Source organism: Dipodomys merriami, unplaced genomic scaffold, assembly GCF_024711535.1.
Source record: "Dipodomys merriami isolate MVZ:Mamm:240054 unplaced genomic scaffold, mDipMer1.0.p SCAF_883, whole genome shotgun sequence".
Classification (NCBI taxonomy): Eukaryota; Metazoa; Chordata; class Mammalia; order Rodentia; family Heteromyidae; genus Dipodomys; species Dipodomys merriami.
The window spans coordinates 289,276-301,792 of NW_027206494.1; the positions used below are offsets into that span (position 1 = coordinate 289,276).

General features: G+C 39.6%; 1 long non-coding RNA gene across 2 annotated transcripts; it reads left to right on the forward strand.

Moving 5' to 3' along the window:
• The first annotated feature begins 7,358 nt into the window (after positions 1 to 7,358).
• LOC138820430 (uncharacterized) lies at positions 7,359 to 12,493 on the forward strand. 2 transcript variants are annotated; one of them, XR_011369879.1, is made up of 3 exons: positions 7,359 to 7,882; positions 11,990 to 12,290; positions 12,398 to 12,493. It is a non-coding gene; the product is annotated as an uncharacterized lncRNA (long non-coding RNA). The 2 variants fall into 2 exon arrangements; XR_011369880.1 differs by lacking the exon at positions 7,359 to 7,882 and adding an exon at positions 8,939 to 8,972.
• Positions 12,494 to 12,517: the final 24 nt, after the last annotated feature.

Consider the following 12,517-nt stretch of genomic DNA (forward strand, 5'->3'; position numbering starts at 1 on the left):
GCTCTTCAATTTTTATGGGCTAGAAAAACAAGGACCATTCACAACTTAGGGCATACTGGAATACCTGGAGACAGTGTCCAGGAGAAGATGACTGGAATTGTGGTCAGAGAGAGAGAAGCTCTGTGAGTGGAAATATTTACTCACCACAAGTGCTGCCCTTGTGTACACATGTGGGGCCTTTGGAGCCAGAGCGATCCTGCTTGTCTCATCGACTAGAAGTCTCCCTGAAGCCAGCAGTTGTTTCAAGTACTCAGAAAGTAATCTTGTGAAATGATTCAAATATCCATTTGATGTTTTTAAGAATCAACGATATAGGGTTGGGAAGGTAGCTCAGTGGTAGAGCGCTTGCCTTGCATGCATGAGGCCCTGGGTTCGATTCCTCGGCACCACATAAAAAAGAAGACAAAACCCGGAAGTGGCACTGTGGCTCAAGTGGTAGAGCGCTAGCCTTGAGCTGAAGAGCTGAGGGACAGTGCCCAGGCCCAGAGCTCAGGCCCCACAACCGGACCAAAAAAAAAAAAAAAAGAATCAATGATATATTAAATAAAGCTACAATTTACAAATTGTCCACATACACTAATAGGAATCATTATGCATTTCTGATCACAATAAGTAATGGAGGAAAGATTTTACCTGTTATAGGAATAACAGATATCTCCCTAGAGTAATTTTACATATCCCTAATGCCATAAGGGTATCATGGAGTAAATATAGACATTGTGACTTGGGTACAGATGAGTCTTTTACAAGGTATCCTACACTTAGACTTGTTGGAGTTGGTGAATTCTTCAAAATATGCAGCCTAACTCTGCCGACCATCTACTGGATGTTTGCCAACATCCACCTGGCACTGAACTATCTGTTCAAAATATGAGTGCCAATTCTAATAATGTGAAACTCTTGACCTGCAGGAAAAGCATTGGAAATAGAGCCTGAAAATGGAGTGCTCAGATCAGAGAAGCACCCTCACTGGTTACTTTCAGCACCACATTTTATGTGCCATGAAGATGCTGGCTTAGGCTGGCCCTTTAGTGTGTGCTGTTTACAGCTGTGGTATCTTCGGAATCTTTTTTTGTGCCTCTACTTTTGAATGAAAAAAATATTCTCTTAATCCAACTTCAACTATTTGCTGCATGAGAAAAAGAATTAATATTTATGAAGGGGGCACCTGATTCTATCTGAAAGGAGTTTCCCTAACCTATATATAGACAGAGCAAGGATAGCTTATAGCAGATTGTGAGACTTTAATCAAACAGGATTATTTGGAAAAGAGCTCGTTGTTCTAATACATTGCATAGATATGAACCACGTACAGTGTAACAGCATTCCCCCAGGCACTGGAAAACCCAAGCTCTGCTGCTCTCCAGGGAATGGACAGTTGGTCATTAACACTAGAAATCCTAAACAGGTTCAGTAGGTGTGAAGTCCTCATGGGCTCTAGACACAATGAAATTCTTCCCAACTCCAGTTTGAACTTCATACCTTAGGACCAACTCACAAAGTAAGTTTTTGTGTGATTGTTAGGCACTTTGAGACTTTTAGAATGTTTTTGACTCTTTTTGGAGCCCACTCTAGTGGCAACACTAACATTAGTTTAAGATCTAAAGCCAGAGCCAGCTGTAGCACCTTGTGTTAGCCTACAGACTGAAACTGTGCAATCAATATATTGTACTAATCATCCACAGTACCTGTTTGATTGGCAAAGCTGATTTTCGAATTTTTTGTATTATCTGAGACAAATCCAACATCAGTTCTGTCAGGAGAAGCTTACGAGATGAGTAAGGAGAGGCCTCACAACTTGTCTTGCTTTCTTTTTTTTTTAATTGTGAAAATACCATACAGAGGGGTTACAATTACATGGGCAAGGTAATGAGTATATTTCTTATCAAGCATTGTAGCCTCCTCCTTTGTTTCCCCTTTCCATTCCTTCCCATCCTCCACCTGCCCCCCCAATCCTCCCACCCGCCTACCCCCACCCCTGAGATGTATAAGTCGTTATGTCTTGCATGACAAATTCCCTTCATGTCCTTACTTATTCCTATTTACAAACATAAGTACAATATTTGCAATTTATCCTGATTGGAGATAATGTTTTAACATATTCATTGGCAGGGAAGTAAGCATTCAAACAATCAAAATCTTACGTTTTGAAAAACTCCCTAAATTTCTATGCTCATTATGCAGCTTGATTTTCAAGAACTATAATTCGTTTTGGGATTGGCTTTTTCTGTTGAAGAAATGAAAAAAAAAACTATAACTTGACCTTGGGATTTGATATTTATGTGGTTCAATATGGAAGTTGGATAGCATTTAAAAATCCCTTCATTTGCCTCTTTAGGAAGTACGAGATCCTTAACCAGTCTTGTATGAGAAACTGTAAAACTGTGGCAGCATTTACAAGACCACCAGGATTAAAATCTGCCCAGATTGGGACACTACTGGACCTCTACAAGATTGCATAGGTGAAAGTGGGATGAGTGAAGTAATATCTTAAAATGTCTAAATTGGTGCCATTTCAGGTGTTAGAAAAGAATGAAAAGAGGCTGATAAAATGCCGTCGCCATGGAGACGCAGCCAGTATGGGCAGCCGCAGCCATTAACCCTCAAAAGCAAGGCTTAGAGCAATTTACCAGATCCCAATCTTGGCTCCTTGCCTCCAGTTACCCTGAAAGCGAACCATTCAGGAGTATGCAATACTCCTTGACTCAACCACTTCCACAGCCCTCATGGGCTGGACGCCGGGTTACAACCAGGTTTACAAGGGGAAGAAGCTAGCTGAACAGATGTTTCAAGGACTTATTCTTTTTTCTGCAAAAGTTGGATTTATCTATGCATAAATGGCCGAACAGTTTGGATGGACACTCTATATAGGTATGGCCGGATTTGCTTTTCCATGTTTGCTGATGCTTCCTCCATACTCATCTATCCACGACATCCCCTCAAATGGTTATCTGTTCAAGAATCAAGAACAGAAGACAAGAAAATTGGGGATAGAAAAATTAAGAGGTATGTTAAAAATAATTCATTGGGTTTTTACATTTGTTTTCTCTGAGATGAGCTAAGTTGACATCATACCCAAATCATGAGCCTAAAACTCCCTATGCTCTTAAACACAGATTTCTTTATATTTTAGTTTTCTTTATATTTCTTTTTTGTTATTGTTTTGTTTTCTACCCCTAGCTAATTGAGTGTTGATTAGTTACAAAATAGTCTCCTGTTGTTCACTTCTCATTTTGAAGAAGAAGCCAAAGCCAAGCCTGTCATAGTACCACTAGCCTGGCCCTTCTCCTAGCCATCTGTGAGCATTCATGAGTGACAGCCAGGTTCAGCACATTCTTGGCTTTGCTTCTGTCTTTTTTTGTACTTTTTTAATTCTAAAAATGCGGTATAGAGGGGTTACAGTTCATGAGCAAGGTAATGAGTACATTTCAGCTCCCCTATGAACCAGAAATCCCACTTTGGGGCATTTACCAAAGGATCACAAACAAGGCCATACTCAGGCTACCAGCACAACTATGATTATAACAGCAATATTTAATATAGCTAAGATATTGATCCAAACCATATGTCCTTCAATAGATGAATGGATCAAAAAATGTGATATATATATATATATATATACACATATACCTGCATACGTACCATATATACATATATAAACATACATACAATGAAATTTTCTTTATATTCCAAAGGCAGTTAGAAATAACTCAGTTGTATTTGACTTACAAATATTTTAGACAAATATTTTAGACTTTTGGAAAACAAAAGTACAAGTATGCAATGTTTCTTCCAGGTACAAATAATAATAAATGCCACATAAATGACAGCCAAAAAGGAAAAAGTATGATAGGAAAAAGGTGTATTTAGGAACATAATTTTTGTGATATCAAAGACTATGCATTCAAAGATAATAGGCTATCTATAATCTAATTGGCATGAAAAAGGGAATGCAAAAGTTACAGTAGATTACTGGTTTATTTGGAGTTTTAAGCCCTATCAATAATTTCCTTTAAAAATTGGGAAGTTGAAAATGACTTTAGAGTGTGATAATATGTTGAACTGGGTGGTTCATACATAATAATACCAGTTACTAAGGAAAATTATCTCTAAGTACCCATCAAAATGCAGGAAGTAATTTGTAGTTTAAGTGGTAAAGTACTAGCCTTGAGGAAAAAAGCAAAAAGTGAATAAGGCTCTGCATTTGTCAACCTGAACTAGCATGTGTGTGTGTGTGTGCGCACACACACACACACACACACACACATACACATACACACACATGCATGGTCATGTGCAAGGGATGTTGAAAGACTCAGAAAGAGAAATTGAGTGTAAAACCTTTCATATGTAATATTAGATCTAAAATATGAACATGAAATTTGAAAAAAGTAAAACACATGACCATTAATTATATATGAGTTCAGACTATATAGTACAGAAAGCAGTAAAATTTTATGTTGTATTAATTTTTTTTGTGAAAGTATTGTACAGAGGGGTTACAATTACATGGGCAAGATAATGAGTACATTTCTTATCAAGCATTTTAGGCTCCTTCTTTTTGTCCCCTTCCCATCCCTTCCCATCCTCCCCCACCCCCCCTAATCCTCCCCTGCGAGCCCCCTCTGCACCAAAGTTTTAAAGTTCATTTTCGACATAATGACTCAATTGTATGTTGTAACCTCTCTGATGTAACAATATCATATGCGAACAGTAAAAAGATGAAGCTTATCTTGTCCTTGGGTAGGTGTTAAAGGAGACATGGAAAGAGGCAAAGGAATAGGGAGTAGATGGCTTGGAAAATACAACATAAGATTCAATGCACATATGTCTAAATGGAACTAGGAAAGAAAGGGGATGGGTGGGGTTTTTATAGATTAGAAGAGTCGATGGAAACTATGACAAAGTCTAAGAGGCATTGTAAAAACCAATTGATACATTGTACAACTGTTTTAAAAAACTATCCATGAGGCCTGTAATTCTAATTAGTGAGGAGGCTGTGAAATGAGGATTGTGGTTTGAAGCCAGCCATGGCAGAAAAGTTCATGAGACTCTTATCTCCAACAAACTACTCAGAGAAGGCTGGAAATACTGCTGTGGCTCAATTTGTACAGGGCTAACCTTCAGCACAAAGAGGTTTTGGAACAGCACTTTGATCTTGATTTGAAGTGCCAAGACAGGCACAAAAACAAAACAAAACAAGATAAAACAAAAGAAAAAAAGAAACAAACCAAAAACAAAAAAGATCTTAATTTTTATATTTTTGAAAATTACAAGAAAAACCCATGTTCCACCTACTTCAAATAGTTAGATAATATACATTATATGGCTGTGATTATGATGGATGGAAATTTTCTCATTCATGTAGCATCTAATGTTCATTCGAGGCATGGTTTTTCATGCCTCCCAGGCTATGACTTGTGTAGGCTGAGGTTATGGGCTTGGAGCTGCAGATGCTGATACCCTTCTCAACCAGTGTTTCACCTCTTAACAGGGCAGTCATACCCAAGGGCTCCTTCAACTTCAGCTTCATGATCTCTTCGTGGTCCTGTGGGCCCAGTTGGGGGTGCCATCCTGGATACATGTGATTTGAAGTAAGTTCATCCTACTCATCCTCTATGCCAAAAGAGTCAAGTGTGAGAGGGTTTGCAGACATTTGAAGTAATGTACATACACGGTGCTCCAGTGGCCCCACATACCTACCCAGCATATGCCTGTGTATCCTAGGATTATTGGTCTGGAGCAGGGGATGCTTCCAACATATTCCCTAACTAGTGCTTCACCTGCTAAAGTGAATACATGATTGAGAGCCTCTTGTTTACCTTAAGGAAATCTAAATTCCTGATCTGTGCCAGGCCACAACAGATGCCATCCCACATGCCCCCCATTTCATTTTATGTTAGACCTCTCCTGCCACACTGTGGGAACCAAATCACTGGTGAGCAGTTGTGCATGTATGTACACACATTCACACTAAGGCATGTACATAGTGTCAGATTTGACTGGTTGTGTACTATATATTATAGTACCCAAGTGAAAGAAGACTTGGAGATTCCTTGACTACAAGTTGTCCTGTTTTGCTATTTAGCTGTGTCCTGTATAGCCCAGGGTTGTGGGATTCGAAGTGGGCATGCGTCCACCCTCCACAACCAGTGCTCCTCCTCCTACAGGGAGAGCATGCCCAAATCCCTGTTCTTTCCCTCTTGGACTAACATCTTGCAGGTCCTTCTCTGAAGGCCCAGGTGACAGTGCCATTCCAGATGCCCTAGTTTCTATGCAAATAGGACCACTCTCCCTTTGTGGTAACTGAATATTTGTGTGGGGTTGAGTGAGTATATCATTGTGCTTGTGTATACACCAGTTTGTGGAACACAAGGACCTGTGGCAAGATTTTCCCACTTGGGTGCTGATGCCAGCCCAAGGGAAGAAAGGCTTAGAGAGTAGATCTTTCATGTCTCCCTTGCAGAGTATGGCCTGTGCTGCTTGGGATTACAGGGCTGGAGTTTGGCATGGTGCTGCACTTTCTAACCAGGGCTTATCCGGTTACAGGGAAGCCATACAAGGCGGCCAGTTTTTCTTCACTTTGGGACCTCTGGCTTCCTGGTATGAGTCAGCCCAGGTGCAGCTATATGTGCCTATGTCCTTCTCAGTAAGTGGTTCCACTCCCGGTTGGAACTGTGGGAATCCAGTTGTGATATGTGTTGTGCATGTGTGTATACACATTCACAGGAGGGCACAAATGTGGTGCCAGAGTGGCCTTGTTGTGCAATATATTGCATCCAGAAGAAGGGAAGCCATAGCTTGTCCTTTTTCCTTAGCTGGTTAATTTCAGTGTAGCCTTGGGAGGCCTTCAATTCAAAGTGATTCCATTCCCTCCTCTGTCCTGTGAAAATGAAATCATGGGTCAGGGATTTTGTGCATGTGTATACACATTTTCCCATGAAAGCACTTAACCTATTTTTAAATTGGATAGGTCCTAGGTGTTTTTGGACCCAAGAGAAAAAGGCTGGGGTTGGAGACTATAAAACATCCCTTTCACAGGCCTGTGGAGTCGGGCTTATACGCCTGGAACTTGGGGTGCTGCCTACCTTCCTAAATAGTGCTTACTACTGCTAAAGAGAGGTCATGCCTGGTAGCTTGCTCTTCACCATGTGGACAACTGTCTTGCTGGTCCCTTCTGATAGGCCTATGCCCCAGTACACACTTTCATAAGAGGGCACATACATGATGCCAGATAGGCCTGATTGTGGGCATATTGGGCCAGGCCCTGTGTCCATACCCCTGTAATGCCTTTGTAGCCTGGGGTTATTAACTTGGATCTGGGTATGTTGCTACCTCCCTAACTAGTCGTTTACCTTGTACAGTGACTTCATAGTGAGGACCTCTTCTTGATCATGTAAAGGAACTCTTTATTCATGATTTGTCAGCCTCAGAGACAGTGCCATCTGAGATATATCCATTTTCATGTAAAGATTGCTCCCACCCTGCCATTCTATGGGAACCCATTCATGGAATGTGGACACATGATTGTGCCTATGTGGTGCCAGTTGGACTAAGGGTGGGCTCTAGAGGGCAGAAGAGATGGCACATTGGAGCTTGGAGTATGTCCACCACCCTTCCCAACTATAGCCTATATACTGGGATTATGAGTCCTGAGCAGGGGATACTGTTGCTCACCCCATCCAGTGCTTCCCCTTCCACAAAGAGGTCATGGCCATTAGCCTGTTTTTCTTAATCTTGCAAACCTCTAGCTTCATGATTTGTGTTGTCCTAGATGCAGGTACCATTTGCAGATGACCCCAATTCAAAGGAAGCTGTTCCTCTCCTGCCCTTGCCCTGTGGGAACTGAATTGCAAAACAAAAAAGAAAACATTACGAACTAGTAAGTAGTGGGGTACTTGAAGTTATTTCACAAATGAGGGTCCTTATTAAGGCTTCTTACCCCCTTTTTTCTTCCTTGAAAAATTTTCCAGTGTACTAAAAATCATCACAAATACTTATGACAGTGCATATTAAATGTGATGTCCTTCATATTATGTATGAACATTTTCTTCATGAATTTTAGTCAGTAGTGTTTGATAACTTTTACTCCTCTATATGCAGTTTGCATAATGATAAAGTTTGTATCCATATCCACATATATTCTTATATAATCCTTCTCCAATCATTTGGTATTGTCCAGTATATTTTTAACTTTTCCCTAGTCTGACAAGTGTGGTATCTCTTTATTGTTCCTGACAGAATATTTTTCATAAATCTTGCCACATCACATATGCCTTTTCTTGTGAATTGCATGCTCAGATATTTTATTCAATATCATGTATCCTATCTGTCATCTTCTTGATTGAAATGTTCCTTTGTTGAATACATACTATTTAAATGTCTTCAGTCTTAAGAGAGGATGTTTATATTTTTTTTGATGTTACTTACTCAACCAAGGTGTTGCTGTAATGTAAACTTATTGATATTTTCCTACCTTTGTATTCATTTCCTTGGGGAAAATCTCCATTCTTAAAATGCACTCTTATTTCATTCTTAAAGCTTTTAAGTGTTGCTTTCTACCTTTGTTTTTAGGAATTGTTTGCTATGGCTTTAAGTTAAGGTCTATTTTGTATCTTATTCCATATAAATAGCTAGCTATTCCAAATAGCTATTTATTGAATAGTCTAATGTCAAATCTCAGGATTCTACATAGGCTTGTTCTCAGTTCTCTACCCTATGTAATACTTTTTCTTCAGCTGTAATACCAGATTGTCTTGATTACTAGGCTTTAGTATAACAAATCCTCATTTTGAGTTATGGTGTGTCCCCAAAATTGTTCTTTCATATTCTTTGTGTCTTTTGATCTTTAGAAATCCTTCCTCTCCTCTGTTAGTGGGGACCAAACACCGAGTCTCTTGCATTTAAGGCAAGCACTCTACCACTCAGCAACTCAACTCATAACTTTGAGGAACAACAGTCACTGGGTCCAGGTGAGGTTTGGGGAAGTTTCCCTCTATAAGTAGGAACTCTTGACTTAGGGTCCTTGGTCACAGAATAAAAATTTGCAGAGTAGTCACCATGGTAAGAAAACTTGGCAATGTTTTATTGAGTTAGCAAGCAAACAAACAGATAAGCAGATAAACAGAAAGACAGAGGCACACTCAGAGTGTGAGTGCTCTTAACGGTAGACGCAAAGAGCTCTTTGACATCAGGGGCATTTATATAATAAAAGCAAGTCCTGTCATAAAGCCATATATATAGGTGTTTATCTTTGCTCTTAATCACTCTGGGGTTACACCATCTGAGTTCTTGGTTATTTGGTGATTCAGTCTTTAGTGTATTTCTTTTTATCGGGGGGAGGGTCCAGTCATGGGGCCTGAACTCTGGGCCTGGCCGCGGTCCCTCAGATCTTCAGCTCAAGGCTAGTGTTCTACCACTTGAGCCCCAGCGCCACTTCTGGCTTTTTTCTTTTTTCTTATGTGGTGTTGAGTAATCGAACCCATGGCCTCATGCATGCAAGGCAAGCACTCTAACACTGAGCCACCTTCGCAGCCCCTTTAGTGTATTTCTTACAGGAAAGAATGCATATATTTTTGCCATAGAACAGATGCTTATCCTTAAGATGATGAACGCACCCTGAGTTAGAAGCAAAGAAGATAGTGCATGTATGTTTCTAAATGTATTGTTTCTATCAGAGTTCCTAGATGTCATTTTCCAGGTCTCATTTTTCCTAAGCTATCCAGCCTGAAACTATAAAAAGTCCTGATAAGACTTCTCAGAAAATTGCATTCAATTTATAGATTGATTTGATAGAAAACAATACATTCTTTAGATATTGAGTATTCCCATGAATGATTTTTTTTTGGGTCCGGTCATGGGGCCTGAACTCTGGGCCTGGGCACTGTCCCTCAGCTCTTCAGCTCAAGGCTAGTGCTCTGCCACTTGAGCCACAGAGCTACTTCTGGCTTTTTTCTTTTTGTTTATGTGGTGCTGGGCAATCGAACCCAGGGCCTCAAGCATGCAAGACAAGCGCTCTACCACTGAGCCACCTTCTCAGCCCCCCATGCATGATTTTGACATAGCTGTATTTAGCTGTTTTTCAGTTATTTTTAATAATTAATGTTTGTTACATAGTATTATATATCTTTTGTAGGATATGCTTCTTGGTGTGTTTATGTTCGTTTGGTTTGGTTTGAACAACATGGGGAATTGAACTGGTGTATGGGAGGAAAGCATTCTACCACCTAAGCCACAATATAGCCATGTTAGTAACTATTGAAGCTACTTAAAATAATCATCCATCTTATAATTTGTTATTTTTACCTTTTTTTCATCCTGGGGTACTTGGTATAGGAGTCTGGTTTTTTTGTTTTGTGTGTGTGTGTGTGTGTGTGTGTGTGTGTGTGTGTGTGTGTGTGTGTGTGTGTGTATGCACATGCATTCATATAAGTGTATATGTGCCAATACTGGGGCTTGAATCCTCTTAACTTTTTCCAGCCAAGGTTAGCATTTACCATTTGAGCATGTATGCACCTTCAGTGTGGCTTTTCTGGTTAAATCCTACTCAGGAGGATACAAATGGCAGTTCAAAGCCAGCCTGGGCAGAAAAGTCCAGTAGTCCTATGAACTACTTTGAAAAACTACTATGAAAAACCTGGAAGTGGTACTATGGCTCAAAAATAGTGCTCAAGCTTTGAATTGAAGCCCTCAATCCTTAGGGCCAGCACATACAAAAATTAATGAACTTTGAATTGTCTAACCATGATGTATTTACACCATGATCTACAGATCTCAGCCTCTCAAGTAGGTAGCATTGTAGGTGTGATCCTGTAGTAATAATAAGTCATTTATTATTGTTACTAATGGATATTTTTTAAAGACATAAGTGTATGCTAGTGGCTCAAGTCTATAATCCTAGCCAGTCAAGAGGCTGAAGTTTAAGAATCTTTGTTCAAAGCTGACCCAAGGGAGAAAAATCTATGTGGCTTATCTCCAATTAACAATCAAAAAGTTGGAAACACAGCTGTAGCTTTAGTGGCATAGTAGTAACCTTAAGCAAAAATGCTTAGGGACAGTGCCCAGACCCCGAGTTCAAGTCCTAGAATCAGCCTCCAAAATTAAAATAAATAGAACACAAAATAACTCCAGGTATGGCTAGTGATAGTATGCCTAGTTTGCATGAAATTCTGAATTTGATTGCCACCAGCAAGAAAAATACACAAACCAAGAAAAAATGTTTCCAAAGTCAGAGGGAATTTTTTACTGATCCTTACTAACAGACAATTTTTTTCTTACACAATTTCATTTAGAACGTTAGCCCAAGGCAGGTGCTAGTGGCTTGGCTCATGCCTGTAATATTAACTACTCAGGAACTTGAGAATTGAGGATAGTGGTTCTTGAGACTCTTCAATAAGCTACTCAAAAATAAGTGGAAGTGACCCTATGGCTCAAGTGATAGAGAGCTAGCCTTGAGCTCAAAGAAGCACAGGTACAGGGGCCAGGCCCAAAGTTCAAGCTTCATGGACAACAAAAATAAAAATAAAAATAAAAAGCCAAACAATAACTCCAGTAGAAGAGAAATGATTATGCAATGACTACTTTAGCAAGAATGCATTTCTCAGTTTAGAATGAGGTTTCACTTTGTATAACCTTATAAATATAAGATAATTAAATTTCAAGTAATTATTTAACTTCACTATCCACTAAGTTGGAGTGTTGAGCTATATGTTAAATAACAGTGAGTTATAGAAACATGAAAGACGAACTTGAGGCAATGATAAGGGGAGTTGAAGAAATCAATGTTGTTTTGAGAGCAACTCAGGTTGAAGCTGACCACCTAGGTAGGTCTTCAGGAGACTAAGGCTGTTTCTCATTTCTAAGATCCCTCTCCTTGGCTGGGCCCCTCCCATTGAGTTTAATCAAAGATTAGGTTAGGTGTGGGGAAAAGCAGCAGCTTGTATTGAAGGTTTTAAAAAAAATAAACCCTCTTTTTTGTGTTTAAATGTAGGAACTAGAGAAGTCGTTGGTTCACAGGACTCTGCATTTGAAAGAACTTCCAACTATGAAGGCCAACCTGAGCCACATATTCCAGAGAAGGACATGATGTTGGCACAGGAACAGATAGAATATTTGCAGAAGAATTTTATGTGGTGCTTAATTTATTAAGCCTTTCTTGTTTATGTTTGATGTAACCTGCTAGTAATAGATGTGAAATGAGTAAAGGATCTGTTGGCCACCTAAATTTGTTACTTCAGCAAAAGTATATCTGATCATGCTAAACCTTAGGTTTCTAAGAGGAAGAAAAAGATGTAAGTCCTTCAAGATGCTAACAAAACTGAATTCACAATCCATTAATTGGAGGGAAGGGCACTTTTTGTTGGCAATTTTAAATATCCAATTGCATTTTTCCATGCAGGTGACTATCAGCAAAGAGGAGATTGAAGGGGGCTCAGAAGGTGGCTCAGTGGTATAGTACTTGCTTCAGATGCATGAGTCCCAGGGTTCAATTCCTCACAGACACATAAACAGAAAAAGC